Genomic DNA, 14,110 nt, shown 5'->3' with positions numbered 1-14,110 from the left:
CTTTCCAATATTCCTAATGGCTCCTAATGCTAAAGATTCATTGGATGAAAAGGTTATTACTTTTTCCTTGATGTGGACTGAAATGTCATAGCGTACATTTGTAAGTGTCTGAGGATTTGCCGTTTCTTTAGTCCCTCTGAAGGGGATACTTTTTCATATGACACAATGTACATAATTAAGCACCTGTCTCAAGTGCCTCCCGTTTCAATTTGCATTTGCATGAGTTAAGCACGGTATATGCATTTTGAGTGTCTCTCAAATACGTAATGATGCGTCATCCGTACTGTGCGAAAAAGCTGAGGGCTGGGTCACATCTCTTGAGGTAAGGGATGAATTTGTCAGCTGTTTCTCGGAAGGATTATCATGACAGTGACTCACTTCAATAAAAAAGAAAAGAAGCACTAAAAAGGATATCTCTTGCATTAAGTAGTTTCTGTCACATGTTTATGATGCAGGTTGTCACACTCCTCTGTGTACACTGCACTTATCGAGCATGTCTGTATTAATACACCTTTCTCTGTGTTGATGCTTTTCACTTTTTATCAACCTACGTTTTCACTGGTTTTGTGACTCTGTGTCCTCTGACACAATCTTGAAATGCCAAAGAGCCTTATTACGAGTTCGGCGATCCGACCGCTGTAGGCCCGCATTCGCCCCTGCCAGCAGCCCATGGTGCTACGAGTTGTCCACTGGCCCTCGGTGTGGAGGCGAAGATCTTGCAGCAGTGGCAAGTACTTTTCCAAATATATCGATGCCTGTGTGTGCATTTTGACTGCAGATGTGTCGGATGCACACATATGCATGATATATGTGGAAAAATACCATATGGGTTCAGCCCATATGTGGGCACTCCTGGCAATGGATATATGGTACGAAAAGGACTTACCTGTAGATCACCCCACACAGGGCTGTAATCCTCAATGTGAAGATCCTGCTGTGAAAAGGAGACCTGGAGAAAGGGATCCATGTCAGAATCTGCCTGGAAGAACAATTACAGGGTGAGTACGCAACCCATTTCCTTCGTCACCTTGAAGGAAGGCGGTCGGTCCGTTCATTGAACAGGTGCCTCGTAATACGGACAGCAGTGCAGCTCCCCTATACAGCCCTATGGCAGTCCAGCGGTGGTATTCGCAAATGCAATCTGCCTAACTTGTAATATGGCAGTCGGACCACCGAGATCCCCACACTCGGAACACCACAGCCGATACGGAGGTCCACAGGACCGCTAAACTCGTAATAAGGCCCAAAGTGTTTCAATGCCAAACTGAAGGTGCACATCCCTAAACTAGTACTTTTTCAAAATAGTTACACCGAAGTAACTGTTAAAGTTTCCAGTAAAGCCATCCTTTGTTGACAAACAAATCTACTTAATTGTGTAGACGTTAAATGTAATATGTGGGCTTCTGTGTATATTTACACTACCTACATATATGTCCAAAGTGAATGACTTCAGACACACCATTGGGCACTCACTGGGCTTCAGCTTTACTAACACAGCAGTAAAACATGGCAAGGAAATTGCTTCACCTCGTAGAAAGCCTTCTTTCATTTATGTTAACCTAGGTGTGCGTTGTATGCCTACAGGTAAGGCATATTGAATATTAATGAAAAGTATGTTCCTGCAGTGAATAGTTGTAAAACGGACTTTTGTCACAGACTAGGCAGGACAAAACTTTCCATAAATAGGCCTGTTTGTAAATAAAACCGAATGTCATAACTCAGCCTGTGAAACTACTAGAGAACCAATGCAAAGTTCTTTTTCAACTGTTATCAAAATAGCTAAAGCAATTTGTTATAAGTGTAGTAAAAAAGCATCTTCAAAAAAGTAAAGTTTGTACTTCTGCATGAAATCAAACTAATTTATAACAAGTTTGCCTGGTAGCCATAGTTCAGAAACTGCTATCAACAACTCAAACTAGGGTAATTACTGACCTCCTGAAAGGCAATTGTGTTGCCTCTGACAACAGGAAGATGAAAGTGATGGCAATAGTGAAAAAATAAACAGATGGCAATAAAATGACTGCTACAACAGCTCATCCTTTTACGCCTAGATTCCAAAATGGCATTTCAGGAAATGAAAGCATTACTTCCCAGAGACAAACTAGACTTTCTGTCTTGCTTCCAACAAGAGAGAAATATCTAACACCGGTAGTAATGTATCTAATTTCAATAGGTGCATGTCTGAAATCAAACACAGAAGGAAGAAGCCAACGACCAACTTCACTGAGAAAGTTTGCTGTAAGTTGAGAAATAAGGTCCTGATAAATGAGGTGGGTTTTCAATGGAAAGGTGTTAGGATGGGTTGTAGAGAATTCTAAAGAGAATCCAGCAGTCATTCGACAGTGTACATTATAAGAATGGTGTAGTAATAATCATGTTGCCTAACTGTCTTGTGTATTTGCCTAGTAAATTCTTATTAAAACTAGTCACTTATATTCTGCAAAAATATAGATAACCCTTTTATTGTTATTATTTATTGCAAGTTTTGTTGTTTTCTGATTGGAGGAAAGTATTCTGTTGCTATTTTGTTGATCCACTCTAACAAAAAGGATGGAGAGAGAACTCCTTTCCATGGACGTCATGATAAGTATTGAAAAGAAAGAATGATTTCTTTTGCATAATGCAATGTCAGAGAAATACTGAAATTTGATTGGGGCAAGAATCCTTATGTGATATGAAGAATCTCAATGTGTGTGAGCTTTGCACTGATCAAAATTACACACTGGAAGTTGAGTGCTAATTTAGAGGAGAAAATATTTCAAGGGCCAGAAACGAGAGTTGGAGTTTTTTTTACACAACAACAAAATTGGGAATCGATCATGTCTGAGGTCGGATGAACTATTATTATTTTTTTTGTAGAGTTTTATATAGCGCAAACTAGACCTGAAGATATCGGGTATAAGAGCGCTATACATGCGCACCAGTTTTGTTACACACAGACACATTCATTTTTGTTAGGCACGGGGAGATTAAGTGGTTTGCCCAGAATCACAGGATGTTAAGCGTCATTGCCGAGACTCGAATCCGGTTTCCCAGCTTCGAGGTCGACCTCTCTAGCCGTAAGGCTACATCCCCTCCCCAATGTTATTTGTTTCACAAATTTGTGAAAGCACAGGTCAGGAACTTCAGAGATCAACGCTAGCATACTTGATTCAGGACAAAGACCTACAATATTCAAGTGGCAAGGAGAGTAAGAGCTGAGAAATAATCTGGTATTCCTTTTGAAAAGGAAACAATCAATGCCTATTGTAAGAAACTAGATAAATATTTAGGGTGGGTGACTGCCCACCTCAATGAACAATCACAACTCTTGTCAGGCTGAACCTCCAAAGTCATTAAATTAAACCTGGGCTCATCCCCAGGGTAGCTATCAGACAAAACAGACATGCTTAATTTAGGGAAATGTATAAAATATTTATGCAGTTGCAAAAACAGTAAAAAGGTGAAAACACCAAACAATTGAAATCCCACACTGAATTGTAAAACTAAAGTAAAAGTAATGAGTAAAATGACAACACATAAAAAATAATAATATGGGGAACTGGAGATATTAATTCTTTGAGTGAAAATAGACCAGCACCTAGGCACGACTTAAGGCAGACCGTGATGCAGCCTGGGATGGATATATCAACCAGATTTGGCCTGGCTAGAGGTTGTACCCTGCAATTTAGGGGCCAATTACGATGCCGGACGGACCATGTCTGTCCGGCATCGTTCTGGAACTGGAACCAAACAACCTCCTGTCTTCAGTTCCATTCCAGGAATTAGGATGCGACCGAACCCTGTTCAGTCACAATTCTATACTTTGCTATGGGAGCATGCATTCCGAACGAAATGCATGCTTTCATAGCAAAATGCTAAGGTGCAGTTCATCCCTGCACCATTCGGCAGCCTTATACCCATGGGGGCCCTGCTGGGGGCCCCCAAATCTGTTTCCCAATGCCTTTTTTTTCCGGAAAGGCCAGCACAAAAAGGCAGTGGGAAAGTGGCATTGTAATCCCTTGGCTGGAAAAAGCCTGCCGGGGTATTACTATGGGACTACCAAATGGTGGACAGGCTCTCTGAGCCCGTCGTTAGCCATTCGGAAGACTGATTCGGATTCTCTTCCGACGGAGCCCATTGAAATGGCTCGGTCGGAAGGTAATCCGAATCTGTGATTATGATGCAGGCAGGAGGGCTCTGACCGACTATCGAAGCCCTTCCTTCCCGCATCCTAATCCGGCTCTTAGTCTTTTTTTGGAAGCCAAAATTCTTAAGCCGGGCAAAGCTGCAGGCTACATTTGAGGAAGTCTTCACAAAGTCACATAGACTACGGCAGAGGTACACTCGAAGATGTTGGTTTTGGTGGGAAAAGCTCTGAGTGAGAGAAACGTAATTTTTCTTCTGGGGATGTCCATCCACCGGACTGATACTTTTGGCTCATTCAACGGCACAAGACTGCATTTGTATGAGGTTATGAGCTTCATGAGGCCGTACGCCAGGTCTTTGAGGGCCTCGTGAATGGAATCTGCAGCTGTGGAGAAACCTGATTTCTTTTCTCAGCAATGTCATGCCTTGGTCGGATAGGCTGGAATGGGTTGTCCTGGTCCTCTGGAGGTCTGGAAGTCCAAAGTTTTTCTAAGCCTAGCTTCTCAGGACAGGTAGGAGAAGTCTAGTTAGACAAAACCAAGGGTTTCAAGATCTCAGGAACAGCACTTGGGGGCCAGGACTTACTTAATGAGAGGCCACCTTCAGGGTTGAGGTCAGGTCCAACTGGCACTGGAACTGCTCAGCTGGGAACGTCAGAAAAAGGACTCTTGCATTTTAATGTAGCTCTGTATCCACACAGTAGGTCAGCAATCGGAACCTCAAAGTCCATTTCTTTGTTTTGGGTACGAGAGAGAGCAGATGCTGGCCTTCAGGGCTCCTCTCAGGTCATATACAGCAGGTCCATTCCTCTTCTGTTGTTTAGCAATTTGAGAAAGTGTTCTGAGGAGGGTGCCTGAGGGTGCCACATTTATGCCTGGCACTAGCCAGTGGGTGAGAGTGACTCCTTTCCTCTCCATATCCATTGGGGTAAAAGTTCCCAGGGGGTACTCTAACCACTTTTGCAACAGTTTCCATTTATCCTACTGCACAAGATTCCATAGTACTCTCCACTCCCAAAACGTTTGATAAGGAAACACCTCTCCCTTTGTGCAAAGCCTATGATCCCACCCAGAGTTGTAGTCAGGTTAATAGCCAGTCCCCTCCTCTGTGGCTAAGGTAAAATGCAGTCCCCCCACTCCCAAAACCCGAGATGGGCAAAACCTTCTTCCCTTGTCAGGAGCCTGTGTGCCCACCTGGATATGTGGTCAGGATAATAAGCAGTCCCCTCCTCTGTGGTCACTCCAAACCAGTTTTGGGACATTGGGAGGACAAAGATCTTCCTGCGAGGTGAAGAGAAAACACCACCCCACGTCAAAGACATTGCCTGTGTGCTAGGATTATTATTCATACCTCATCAGCGCTAATCAAACACTTTTTGCTGGATAGCTGATGCAGATTAGCCTCCAGGAGCTTCAGACAGGGACATTTATTACAAATCCAACTTCACCAGTAGGTTGGGCTTTTAATAACTATTATAATGATTGGTTTATTCATATTTCTACCTGTCCCCAATCCTGAGATATCAAAATGTATATTTAATCATGCGTTCCAATTTTAACTGTGGGCCAGCTAGGGAAACAACCATTACAATGCAGTCATTACAACGCACTACCTTTACAACACAGTCATTACAATGCAACATCCTTTACATTGCATGCCATTACAACGCAGCCATTACAACGCATGTAATTACAATGCATGCCCCTACAACGCATGCAATTACAACGCATTATAAGGTAAGTAAAAGGAAACAGTTATTTTTACCCCTACACTATCCAACACTTACCCTACTGTTGCACGCACTGGAGTGGGAATAGTAATTTTTCACCCCTACACTAACACTACTGTTGTCCTAAAAGTATTATGCATGATAATTGTTGGACTTGGCCCTTTTGGCAGGTTCACCCCTTGCATTTATCCTAGCCTTTTTCCCTATGTAGTGTTAGTGGTTTTAGGCCTCTAGGCACTTTAGCACTGTGTCCCAGTGTAAAGTGCGTGCGCTCTGTGTTACATTTAGTGAGACTGGCCTGCCATCCCATAGGAATGCTTGGGGGATATGTGTGTCCATGGTAATTCCTGGTGTGAGAGGAGTGCAGGGTCGAGTTTAGTGTGTTCGAAATTGTGAGAATAAATGCTGTGCAATGGTGTGCGCAGATTTATTGTGACTGGTGGAGAAGAGCCACTTTTAGAAGTTGGCATTTCTGTGTGCTATGTGTCTGCCTGCCTGATGTGGAGTTTATGTCTGGCTTGTGATTGACAGGTGCTGGATGGTGTGGGGAATTCCAGGAGCCAGGGTGAGTCAGCCCAGTGGTGAATAGAGAGATCTGCATCTAGATGGGAGGGAGGAGTTGCACCTGGGACCTGAATAGGGCTGTGCCTTCCCTCCACAATGCTGGCTCCGCCCCCTGTGGTGCGTCTGAGCACGTAGCCCCCACCTGACAAAAGAGAGAGGAGCTGAGCACAACAAAGTGCTCCAAAGCCCCCCTAAACCAGTTGCATCTGGTTTTCCCCCAGCCCTGTGCTGGGGGAACAAAGGAAACATGTGTATAAAAGAAGGGGCTTTGACCCCATGAAGGTGTTCTCTGGTGCGCTGGTCCTGACGCTGGAGGCTGCTGCTGCTGGGCTCCAGGAGGAACCGCCACAATGGACTGCCTCCCTACTGGAGGGCCCTGTGTGCTGGCCTGCCTGAGCCCAGCCTTGTGCCCCCCTGAACTTTTACTGGGCAGAGCGCTTTATTTATCATTTTTGGAAGAACGCTAGGCAGAGGAAGCTTTTCCCTCCTGTATTTTACTGGGGCAGTAGAGTCCCTCTAGGGACATGACGAGTGACTTGCAGTGCTGCTGCCGTACCAACAGAGGGAACCCCAGCCATAGGGATTCCCCCATACTGCTGAGAGAAGGCGGGAGCCCACCCCGCATCATTGCTGCTTTTTGCCATATTAAAACGGCGGGTGCCCACCCCGCGTTGCCTGCATGCTGACAGAGCGGGTGCCCACCCCGCTGATCCTTACTTTCTTTGGCAGGAGCCCACCCCGTACTGAGGAGCCGTCAAAGGAAAATCACTGCCATGACCCGGGTGCCGTGGAGCGCGACACCGGAAGTCAGGCGTCTGTTGCCTGAACCGGGGCAGGAACGCCAGCAGAGCCAATCCCTGGCCGGCGCCACTGGAACCCAGGCAGCGGAAGCCTGAGAGTCGGTGCAGCCAGGAAGAGAAAGTCGTGGGGAGCTCGGAGCCTTGCCCACTCGGTATCGAAGTCCCGGGTCCCAGGAGGGAGCCTGGGTGAAGCAAGGCAGACCCAGAGGCATGGCGGGGCTCCCATATGGTGAGGAGAGCCCCGCGATGTGCTAAATCGGCCGGAGGAGCAAGCCTGCCGGATCAGTCAGCGCCGAAGGAGCCCGGTGAGTAGGGGCTTCTCTTCTTGCTGTCTGAGCGGCCCCGCACCTGACAGCAGGCTGGTCCAACGGTGGCATATTTGTTTTCCGAGACCCAGAGCGGGACTCCAACATTGAGAACTAGTTTGTCCCCAGTGCTGGGGCCAAGTTCCCCTCAGTGGCGCCGCCGTAGCGGCCCACTGCAACGTGGGGGGCAGATTGTGTTGAGAAGCCCCAGTGCTGGCCCAAGAGGCACCGGGAGTTCCATGCTTCCTTTGTGCATCTTCCCCAGCTGTCCGGCGAGAACGCAGGCAGCTGCAACGAGGGGGCCATTTTATATTTAGCAGTCCCTGAGTGGGACTTGGGGGCATTTCGTTTTGAATCTCAAAGAGGGGCTCAGGAGGCACGCTGGTGCCCAGGCTCATTTTCCCAGCTGCCCAGCAAGTAGTGGGCAGCTGCCACGTTTAGGCTTGAACTTTTTGCGCACTCTACTTTTGCTGCATGCGCAACCAGCCCTGACACTGTTGGACATAGGGCGTTGGAGCGCTGTGAGAGGCCAGTTGGCCTGGGGACTGTTTTCATGTGCTGTGCCCCCGCTTGGGGCACACTGTGTTTATGCCTAAATGTGATGTCTACTGCTCAATGCCTTTATGCCCTGATCTATGCCTCTAATGATGTTTATGGTTATGAGGTTCGTGCGTAGTGTGGTTATGCTAAGGGTTTTTAGGCCTAATATGTTTTAGGCCTAATGTGAGGATTATTGCAAAGTGGGATTTACGTTGCATGAACTAGTCCTTAGTTCAGTATTTCACCAGTAGTTACTGGTTGTGCTCTACATTTATTATTTGTTCTACATTTATATTTGGTGATTTATGATTGTTCTGGCAGTGGCCCAATTGGCCCTGTCAGGTGTATATAATCCCCTGTAGATACTGCCCAGTGCCAGTTGGCACAGTGTATATTATGTGATTATGATCTAATGTGTTTATTATAATACAAAGGCTAATTTTATATATAATCTTGTGTGGCGCTCCTTTTGTGGTGTGCCTGGGGTGTTGTTGCTGTGTGCGTGTGCAAACGCTTTACACATTGCCTCCGGGATAAGCCTGACTGCTCATGCCAAGCTACCAAGGGGGTGAGCAGGGGTTATCTTTGGCGTGTAACTCCCCAGCCCTGACTAGAGTGGTGGTCTCTGCCTGGCTTTGGCGCAAGCCTTAGCCAACCAGAGATCTCATTTCTAACAGTAATGGTATGCATTGTAATGGAATGTGTTGTAAGTGTAGTTTCTAAATATGCGTCGTGATGGCATGCGTTGTAAAATCATGCGTTGTAATGGATGTTGCGATGTAAAAAACAGTTATAAAGGCATGTGTTGTAAAAGTTTGCGTTGTAACGTGTCCTACTCGGCCAGCTACAGCCTTCCTACAGAAAAACAGTTTTTGGGTGCCAACCACTGTAAGGACCTTAACTTTACATTTCTGCATGCCCTACTTTAAATACCATGCACCTTGCCTTTTTGGCTGCAAGGCCTACATAGGTATGACCCATTAATATTTATAGGAAGTTTTTCTCCTACCAAAAAGGGTTATTTTGACAGGTGGCATTGCAGGTTTTACACTGCAGGTATGACACCCACAGCAGACAAAGGTTGGAAAAATGCGCAAACTTTGACTATTGGCTATTGAATGGCAATGCACCTAATATTTCTTAATTCTGGTCCTTGGAGGCAGTGCTATTGGTTAGCAAGGGGGTGTGAAACTGTCACGATGAACACCTGAAATCGTGATTTACATATATGCCTTCTTCATGCATAAAGGTGTGTCTTTTGTTGAGTTCACATGGCTGTAAAGGTCTGTACTAGTCTATGCGATGATAATATGGTATGTTGACTATCACAACATTATGCATGTAAGGCTAAAATAAAATAATCATAACAAAACTTCAGAATGCCCCAAACTGCCTCTTTTTCCATTGAAACACACTGATCACATATCCAGAGCAAGGAAATTCCTACGGTGCCTTCGAGTCATATAACACACACATTTCAATTGCATCGTCGCAATACAGAGCATCTTTCTAGAATATTTGTGTACAGTTTTAATGGTTTACTGATCTAAGGCCAGGTGTAGGAAATTGCTAAGGTCACCGGGCCTGCTAAACAAGTCTCAGCTTGATTTTAAAATGAGCACGCTGCTGCCGTTTAGTGCAGCACCTACAGTGTGGGACTAGCCTGGCATTATTTGGATGTGCCCAGTCACTTGCACTGAATGGTAAATGTCATTAGGTAAACATTAAAACTTAAACTGTAGAAAGGCTCTGACTTAAGATGTACCAGTTGTGGCTTGGAGAAGTGAGACATGTTGTCTCCTCTATGGCAAATGCCACATAATCACACTGCTGAGTAATAAGGCTGCTGTATAATCTGCAGCGATCGCTTCAAAAAATATAACAGTTCAGTGCACAGAAATGTTTTTTCTGCGCCGATGGCATTTTACATTTTTCCAATTTGATTTAGGAGTATATTTTCACAAAAAGAAATGTATACAAATAATAGAAGGTTTAAAATTCTAAAAAGAGATTTAAAAATATAAAGGGTCAGTAACCAACACTGCCTGTGTTTGTAGTAAACGAGAAAATAACGGCCTCAGCCATAGGAGAGATGTGACGGATGATGCATTTTTTTCTCAAATATCTGTTCTTATGAATCCTAAGCATGGGCACACAAAGAAAACATGAATCAGATTGTGCACAGGATGAAAACATAAGAGGAATTGTTTACTTCTCATTGAACTAGTAGGTCTACTCAGACTCAGAAAGTCACAAAAAACCCTTCACATTTCAGCTTCTATATTTGCCTTTAACTTCAACTGCTTTTTTTAAAATCTAGCAATCAATCTATACATGGGATAGTGGAAGTCACTGCGGGGATCAGCGATCATGTTGAGGAGCGAGGCTGAAGGCTGAGTTCCTTCGTAGGGTCATGGAACACCATGGCGACTCGCAATAGCTTTAAAATGTAAGGCGGGGGTACTTTATTCCTTATAATATATGAACATTCCCACAAACCACTCAAATCCTTTGTGCATTCCTCTTTCATGTGAAAGAGATAGCACGTTAAAAGAAAAATAGTGTAGCTCCAATGTGTAGAAATATGCAGAGAGATTCTGTCTTTTCTATAATTACCTACAGCCTTAAAAAAACATGAATATCACCTTTTTGCTTATCACTGTTCATATTCAAAAACAGAGCAAAAAAAGGAAATGCCATGTTTCGTTTTCTTAAACTGCAGCTTTAATTATGTTCCATGTCCTGCCTTTCACCTTGGTGTCTGCCTTTGGCAGCAGTCCTTGTAACTTCAGAACTCAACTGTAATAAGTTGTTGCAGTTGAGTAACTATGCAATTTCTTTGTTACAGGTTACTAAGTATGTTAGGGATTGCAGTATCTCAGGTATAAAGGCAAATATCCGATTCATTGCTTTTAGTCTAATCAATACTTTTAAACTAAGTTTTGAACTTCAGTTTTGTACGTTTTGCTATTATTACCAGTTCAGTAACATTATGTTATATATTATAAAGTGCTCGGCCACTCTAAGGTCTCATGGCACAGTTGTAAGTGTTGCTTGGTTATGAGTTTACCTTAAATAAATGAAAAGACAAGAGGCATTTGGCAAAACAGGAACAAGTTGGTTTAATTAAATACTGCGATCGGGAGAGGCTCAACCGAGTGCGTCTGCAAAAAGTCTCGTGATGAGCAAAGTTTTGCCCGCTGTTATATACAGTTCATGAGGTACAATATAGCAATTTCCTACATTCCAAAAAATCATCTCAGTTATAAATCAACAAATGCGGGCATCTGATAAGGACACAGATGGCTTTCGACCTCGGGTAGAGCTAGTGTGGGCCAGTGTGTATGTGTACAGGCGTCCGGCATGAGGAGTGCTTGATCACTATACGCGGTGTGCATGTCGTGTCCTGATTGGTTGAGTATTTCTATCTACATGCGGTATCTAGCTTTGTGGTATTTTGGGGAGCGCGAGCCCTTGGCCAAACGTGTTTTATTGGGGCCAATTTCCACTTGTCCTGTTTGCGGTGCAACTATCTATCTGTGGGATCGATCAGGGTTTTCCCTGCGCACGCGTTCATCTTTAGGTTAAGAGAGTGACGTGGTATTTGATAGCCGTGGGTGTGGAACGTAGGACTTGTCTAACCACGTATCTCTGATCGGGGTTGATGGGGAGGTCACCTTGCGTGTATCCGACAGAAATGATATTAGTTCATTGAAACTCCTGAAAATAATATGGCAGTCACTGGTATAATTTCTATTGACATCCTTAATATTGTGCATATAGTTATCATAGCATACATTGACATTGTTCTTATTGGTATTGACAGGGTTAAGTTTGCTTAAGTGATAACATACATCAACATTGTTTTTACTAGCAACAGTATTGTCATTTGTGCATGGATTATGACTAGGGGTCCCGGGTTTATGATATTTGTTTTTGTTGCCATTTCCGTCTGTATTTATTTATATTTATTATTTGAGCATTTTATCTGTGTTTATCGACATTTATTTTTGCCACAAGCAAAAGACGACGCTGTAGCTAGTATTTTTCCACATTTGTTTAAATTGACAATGCACGCTTGTGCTCGGTGGTTATTGGTCAACACAATACATTCATCTGAAAACTTTGCCATTGTAGAACAAGCACATGTGAATTTCAAGAGATGTTGAGGACATTAAGGCTCTTTCTTGTTTGTTAATGAAATGAAGACCAGTGAAAACCCGTTCAATATTCGCTGAGGATACTGGAATGGCCAAAAGATTCAAAGAAAATTTACACAGTGTTGGCCACTTGCTTCTGAGAACGCCAGTATGTCATTTCACTGATATCTTTTTGAGGATAAAGGTGCATTAAATATTTGGTGAATTCTTCTTCAACAACATTCATTAGGTCATCAGAAGCTCCAACCAACATGAATAAATCTTTGTAATCATTGAAATCCTGACTAAACTGAACTTTCTTGAATGGATCCAGGATTGTAACCCGTTTCCAAAAAGAGCTGTAACTAATTTGCCCAGCCATGTTACGAGCTAGGACAGCATCCCACTTGTTGTTCAGTGCATCTTTATAAGTAATCATCTCTTTTATTAGGGCATTTTCTTTTTTTGTGGTAATATTTGCAATAGGATGGTGATCATTGGGTCTTGCGTATAGTCTTGCTCCAATGCCAAAGCCATGTCAACATCTATGGCTGAATATATTTGGTGGACATGTGTTTCTTCTGACTCCAGCTTCTTCTGAATGTTGATGATACCAGGGAGAGTTTTAACAATGAAATGCAACTTCACATAGAAGGATTGGTGGTTTGCACTGCTGGGGCTGAGTAGTTTCCGTATGTGATCAATTTTAGATCCAGTGGCTTCTTCATTGTTTACAAAAGCAAGGAAGTAGTGCCATATTTCTAAAAGTCTTACTGCTCCCTCATACCATCTGAACCATCAGATCACAACAACCGCCCTTGGATATCTCATTCTCCCATCTACTTTTTCTTGCGAATAAATGCGTTTTAAGTTTCGTGCATACCTCAATACTGCTCCAGGTTTTATAACAAAATCAGACATGGTCCGGTTCTCAGGTTGAGACAGAGCATAGGAAACAGCAGCATGTATAAGATGACATGGATCTTTTATATGAATCCTCTGAGCAGCTCTGTCATATAGGATCCAGAATCAGAACATATTGCAACAAGGTCATGCCATGATTTACTCAACTTTTGAAGCACATTGTATACAATTATGGCAATTTTAGCAGAATTACTCTCATCAGACACAGTGATGTCAACTAAGGCAGAGCGGCGACCCTTTTCTTTCTCTTGCCTCTTTCTGCACCTCTGTTGCTTCTTTCTACACTCCTCTTGGTTCTTTCCACACCCTTCTATACCCATCTTGCCTTTTTCTGCACCCATCTTGCCTCTTTCTACACCTCTGTTGGTACTATCTGCACTTCTCTTGCTTCTTTCTGCACCTCTCTTGCACCTTTCTGCACCCCTCTTGCCTCTTTCTGTATCCCTCTTCCCTCTTTCTGCACCTTTCTTGCCTCTGTCTGCACCCCTCATCCATCTTTCTGCACCTCTTTTACCTGTTTCTGTAACTCTCTTGCCTCTTTCTGAAGTTCTCTTGTGTCCTTCTGCACATTTATTGCTTCTTTCTGCACCCCTCATGCCTCTTTCTGCACCCCTGTTCCCTCTTTCTGCACCCCTCTTGCCTGTTTCAGCACCTCTCTTGCATCTTTCTGCACTTCTCTTGTCTCTTTCTGCACATCTATTGCTTCTTTCTGACCTTCTCTTGCCTCTTTCTACATTTCTGTTGCTTCTTTCTGCACTTCTCTTGCCTTTTTGTGCACCCTTTTTGCCTCTTTCAGCACATCTATTGCTCCTTTCTGCACTTCTGTTGCTTCTTTCTGCACCTCTTTTGCTTCTTTCTTCACCCTGTTACCTCTTTTCGTACTTGTTTTCCCTCTTTCTGCACCTCTCTTGTCTCTTTCTGCAACTCTCTTGTGTCTTTGTGTATCTCTCTTGTCTCTGTGTACCTCTCTTGCCTCTTTCT

Source organism: Triturus cristatus, chromosome 10 (assembly GCF_964204655.1).
Source record: "Triturus cristatus chromosome 10, aTriCri1.1, whole genome shotgun sequence".
NCBI classification, from domain to species: domain Eukaryota; kingdom Metazoa; phylum Chordata; class Amphibia; order Caudata; family Salamandridae; genus Triturus; species Triturus cristatus.
Note: the sequence above shows the minus strand (reverse complement) of the source record.